This window comes from Lepidothrix coronata, unplaced genomic scaffold (assembly GCF_001604755.1).
Source record: "Lepidothrix coronata isolate B3197 unplaced genomic scaffold, Lepidothrix_coronata-1.0 Scaffold142, whole genome shotgun sequence".
Lineage (NCBI taxonomy): Eukaryota > Metazoa > Chordata > Aves > Passeriformes > Pipridae > Lepidothrix > Lepidothrix coronata.
Window position 1 is genome coordinate 2,412,028 of NW_016690322.1, and position 6,327 is coordinate 2,418,354.

Here is a 6,327-nt window from a genome sequence, read left to right on the forward strand (position 1 = left end):
ACAGCTGTAAAACCTCACAAAAACTTTTGTCTCAATTAAACCTGGAATGGTTTGTGTAGAATTGACTGTCTCTCCACCCCCAGTGGACGCTCCACTGTGTCCTTGACCTTGAGGGCAGGAAATTGCACGTTTCATGGCAGAGTCTAAAGCCACAGAAACCTCTCTGTAGGTCTGTTTATGTGTTCCCCACAAAGCCACTGAGGTTTTAAATTTAATAAGGAGGAGCATTAACTCCCAAGGGAAGCAGAGTGAAACCATAAGGGCCAAGTGGAGGTAGAAATAGGATGGGGAGAAGGAAGTTTTATCTTCTTCAGTGCAGAACTGAAGGGGATGTTTCAGGAATTTGTGTTTCTCTCCAAAACAAAGTGGTTGTTATTTATTTAAACACCACCAAGGTAGATTTTATTTGAGCTCAGTAACACTCTGTTGAAGCAGGTAATAGCATTAAATTAACAGAGATAAAAGCTGACACTGGAGTAGATTTGTGAGATTATTAAAATATGAAGAAAAAAAATTGAGATATGCCAAATGTCACTTTAAAAGCCAAACACGGTAAATTGAATTTAGCCATTAAGAAGGAAAACAGCAGAAAGAAAAATAAAAAATATTAAACTGAAGAGAATAATAATTGCATCTAATAGAACTGACAAACAATCATAATTCTTCCCATTAAATAAAAATGTTATAAAAAATTTATTATGAAATGCCACATTATGCAAGCCAGGATTCAAAGATGAGTTCTTTGCATTAAGTACAGTAGATGCCATTAAGGAAAACAGTCAATATGTCACTAAGCCACGGCCTGTAAAATTAAATTGATTTGGTAAATGTAAGTAAGATAGATCTGTTTGCTTTCATCATCAATTTTGAGTGGGTGAACAGGTGATGTCACCAACCTGGGAGCGATAAAGATGCAGGACCATCTGGAAAGCTTTGTGATGGATGGGCAACTGCTTTTGGATAGTGACAGTGCTGTGGTACTTTGTCACTTGGGATGCAGTACTTAATAACTTTTCAATACCATCATAATAAATTTCACTGCCTTATTAATATAGAAATGGTGAGTTATTACTGTGATGGCTATTGTAAATAACAAGAGATGCAGCTGTCAGGAGCTGATTGTTTGGGCATGTTTCTTTAAGCAACACAGTTGACTTGGGATAATCAACGTATGTCTATACCAGCAGAGTTTATTGCTCTTGTCAAAAGAAAAAGCGGCATTATTCAAAAATTATATGAAGTCCATAATAAACAAGTTTAATATATTATCAGACTTTTCCTATAAGTTTCCTAACACGGAACAATAAATCACTTTTAATAATGCCTTTCCGTGTACAATAATATCCTTATGCTGTAATAATGTCCTTTCCTAACTATTCACCAAACAGAACTTCTGAAAAACAGAAGGGTATCTCACACTCATCAGAACACTTACAAAATTAAATATCCCTATTTCATTAAAAGGCTACTTCTGATATAAAGCTGATGGGCTCTAGCTGCGTCTTTCTTTTTTATTTTAATTGAACAGATGTAGTTAAAAGTAATCTACGACAAAGAAATACAGACAAAATTATAACCATGTGTCCCTAAACACCGGCAGGAAAGAGCATCTGTGGGTGTTTTATGAAAGCCCAGCGCTGCTCCGTGACATTGCTGCTAATGTCATCGGTCTGAGGACTGGAGAGAAACAAAATGCATAGATAGCTGTTAGCAGAAGATGAATTACCAGATCAATCATTTAGCACCATTCAGCGTATTACACCATTGTTCCCTGGGAAGATAATTAAATCAATGATGTCTTTCTTATTTGTGTAAAGAGGCACGAACTTGTAAAGAATATCCAAACCTCCTCAAACATATTATTGCTGGATTTTTTTTTTTGTTTAAGCCCTACTGACTTTGCCTTTCAGGCTCTAGCTTTGTCCCTCTTTTCAATTAAACGTCTCTCCACCATTTCTATGACTGCTGAAAAGAGAGCCAGCAGTCTATTAACAGGCAATAAAGTTCAGGAAGCCTAAGACTAGTTTCTTGGGTCAGAGGTGAAAATTGCATACTAAATGAAACAAAGGTGTGTCTTGATGGCTCAACAAGCAGTGGAGAGACGAGGATACATGTGGGCAGGAGGAGATGGTCATCATTAAACAGAAGCAAATGAAGGCGGGAGTTGGTGTACGGCAAAATGGTTATTAACCCAGATGAACACAGGCACTTCAGAGGATACAGAGCTGAGGTTTGGCATTTAAACCACCACGTGGTTTAACCATATTATTGCAATCTGGGCATTTGGTCTAATAAAGACATTGCAAAACTTTAAAAATGAAGCAAAAAGCCCAAATCTTGCTTGCTAGAAGCCTGCAGATTGGGATGTGTTCATCAGAATGGCACAAAATTATACTTATTTGGAAGTGAAAAAAAAGAAAGCAGTAATTAGCTAATAGGGTATTTCTACCCCAGAGAGTATTAATACGGAGTTTAAGTGTCGTGACAACCCTCATGTTTCCTGCCTGAATGGTAGGTGGCACACGCAGGAGTGAGGACAGAGGTTGTCATAATCCAGCCCTATTTTATGTGATCGTGCTAACTTTGGCACATACAGTATTCATTAATTTGGAAAAAAATACAAATGTTAAGTAGCCCTTCCTTTTAAAGTCCAGACCTCACGTTTAGTGTGGAAAGACGTAAAAGATCCCACAAAAAGCATAACATTTCATCAGGTGAAGCCTACGGCGTAAGGGGGCTCTTGTGTATAGTGGGTTTCCCAAACTGTTGTTCTTAGTCTTAACTTGATGAAGTGTATTGGCAACACGCACCGAGCTGGCTCTTGACATGCTGTTTTGGAGACCTGGCGTGGAGCTGTTCAGGATTTCCAAGAGGAGCCTTCAGTGCCCTCCTATCTCCTTGAAATGGCCTCATGTGGCAAACGGGCTTTCTAAAAGTGTAGCTATTGGCTACGTGGGTATTTTATTAAAAAATAAATCTGAATATTAATGTTTTCTGAGAGATTTGTGGTCACGGTATTTCTGTTGCTTACAGCAGCAGGTATTTCAAAACCATGGCGATGATGTTGATTTTGTGCAAAAAAAATATAAAACTCTCCTGGAGGGGAAAAGGGAAGTTTGGGGATGGGAAAGCTTCAGCATTACTGCATTTACAGAAAACATTCTGTAAAGCCAAATTTCAAGTAGTCATCTAGTAATAACCTCTAAATAAGCTGAAATTTGCATGTGAACATGGAGAAGGTGATTTTTCTTGCTAGTCTTAACTTGACATCTAGCTATATGGAATATCTACGTGTGTAGGCACTGAAGTGAGTAGTCAACAAGGAGGAGAGAAAATAATTTTTCTGTCTTTCTTTAATGCTAAAACCAGAAACAATCCTACCAAACCCTCTCTGCAGAGGAAGAAGGTGCCGATGCCCGGGGAGAGCAGCCATGTGCTGCAGTGCCTTGCCATGCCCTTTGAAATACACCTTTTCTTTTGTACAGAGAACAGTATCTTACCATTTTGCCCCAGTTCAGGCTGTGTGAAGAGGCCTTTTTGCTTATTTGTTTGAAGACCTGTGGTCTCAGAATGCATTTTCACCTACCTGCTGACTTCTCTTGACTTCCTTCATCACAGTTCTCCTCCTTCATAACTACTGCTGCTGTCCTCCACATCACCCCAAAACTTTGCACTCTACTGGGATCTTTGTTAAGCCTTATGAAAACACCTGTAATTTCCTTCTTCTTAGCATCTTCCAAATCTTTGTTAAGTCCCATCCATCTTTGGCACTTATAACTGGCCCTCATCATCCTCAGTGTTACTTCTCAGCAGGTCAGTGCCGTAATAGTTGCCTTTGCCTTGGGCACTGGCTGTGTACACAATTTGCTAACCAGGCTCTGATTGCCTTTTAGTGCCTGCACATATTTTAGTTTTCTGCTGCACCCTTTCCTATCTCAGCCCTCCTCATCTCAACACATCAGTGTCCCTCAGTTGATTCAGGCTCAGGGCTTCCCTGCTCTTGGAGACACGGTCTGCTCATCTCTTCCCACAAACTCTTCCCTCTGTTGGCATATCACCACTTCAACCCCTTGCCAAAGCATCAATCCTTACCAGTACATGGCCCTGCTATTTCCTTTCAAAAGTCAATTTTCTCAAATCATGCCCCCAGTTTGATGACTGGCATTGTTGCCAAAAGGCAGCATCTAGACTTCTGTCCTCAAAGCCTGATGTGAGCAAAGCTGAATAAAACAAGTGTTTTAGGCTGAAATAGCGATTCCCTGATTTCACAATAGTTTAAATAATTATTTTAAAATTATGACTTTAAGAGAAGCTGCTGTGTGTGAAAAGAAACTCTCGTGGCAGGGATTTGGCTTGGAAAGGGTGACTTGTTTGACATTTGCATTCAAATACTTTTGTGCTTCTGGAGCATTTTTAGGACTGGACTATCTGCTCCCACCACCCATGGCAACAATGCACAAGTGGAAGATGAAAATTCTGGGTTTCAGCCCCAGCATTCCTGAATAAAATTTAGCTGATTGCAACAGTATCATTTTGGGTGTGATTTTTAGTGGGTCTGAGTTTGAATGGGTTTTAGAATAGGTGCTTGAGCAGCTTTTGTCCCCATGCAAATGGCCCCGAAGCAGTGGGAGTCAGGAGGAGTGAAATGATGACCTGAAATAGCAGACGGCTCCAAACAGAGCTGGATTAATGTGAAATGGGGCCCTGGTCCCATCCAACCAGGAAGTTTCAGCCAGCCTGGAGATGCCTGTGCCATATCCCATCCAAGATCTCCCCCATCAAACCCAAGGCCACCGAGCCCCCTGTCCTTCCACAGCACAGAAATCCCCCGAAGGGGTCTCCAGCAGCTCTGACAGGGCGATGAGCTGTGTGCCAGGCCAAACATGAAATAGCAGAGGGATTAAAACCCAATTTGCCCATATTTGGACAGACTTTATATAATTCTTTTCTACGTGACAGATGCATTTGATGTGTTTGGAAAACTTGGTAGTAGCATTCCTCCTCCTGTGATATTGCTGGGCTCACTCTGTAATGCTGAAGAAGAAGAAGAAAAAAAAGCCTCAGTGTTGGGAATTATAAATAATTTGATGCAACAGGTTTAAGTTACCATTTTTGTGGTGAAAAGAAAAGCTTAGCATGATCCAGATTTTCCTTGGTTTCCTCCCATTCTACTGAGAAGCAGAGGTATTCACATTTCTTTGTCTAACAGTTTTATAATGTCTTAAGAGATTAACAGTGAGCATGAATGAGGGGCTGAGGATTAGACGACAAAAAGCCCGAGCCGTCCACTACCTTGTTTGCACATTTTACATTTTTCAGCATTGCCGGGCGAGTATAGAAACTAAGGAAAGATAATAAGGACCAGAGTCCCAAAAGTGTTTAGTGATTCAAAAAAATTCAGATGCCATGTCAGAACTGACAGAATGATGGAGCATTATGTGGCAGGACCCACTTTTTTGTCTTAGGGTAAGCTCTTGCCCTGAGTGAATGCAGATGTTATCGCAGGATCCCAGACAGACAGTCAGTGAAATGTGACAAGCTGTCAGCAAAGTTACACTACGTTGAGTTTGCTAAAATATCCCAAAGCTTTATACATGGCTATATATATATATATATATATATAAAACTCTTAGCTCAATCAATTGGGAGAGGGGGAAAAATCCTGATTACAGTAACCTTTCCAGTCGGGAATCCTTTGAATGGCTCAGACGTGGCTTTAAAAGTTTTTTAAGAGTAGGGGAAAATTATCATCTGAAGTATTTGGACGGATACGTTGGCATCAGTAGGATTTCTGAAGGCAAAGCCCATGCATGGTAAGGCTGTTAACCACATGTCATACTGTGTCAGTCATTCCTCGAATGATTTGGGTATTTACCCCTGTGAAATGCTTAGTCAAATCAGCAATAACAGCCAGCAGAAGTGAACCCTACCAGTACTCAGCTTGGCTTTCTCTTTAGCAGGGTATCAGCTTCAAAACAGGGCAGTTATAAGTAATTATAATTCCTTTACTTTTTTTTTTTCTAACCTCAAAATTAGATGCAAACAAGCTGATAAAATTGCAAACTAGAGGGTAAAAAAGAATGAAAAGTGAACTTATTAAAATACACTCAGAAAATAAAAATATATGACAGGGCAAATCAATGCCAATGATCTGAATTCAGATGCTCTGAAGTAATAACGAGGTTCAGAAAATGACTTTTGTTTTGAGTTTCGGGTCTGCGAGAGATATTTGATTTGTAAATATTGTAACAAGATATATACGCTTTTAAAATTTTGAGTAGAAAAAGAAGGACCCCATTCTGCATAATTCAAAATATTTAACTTTCA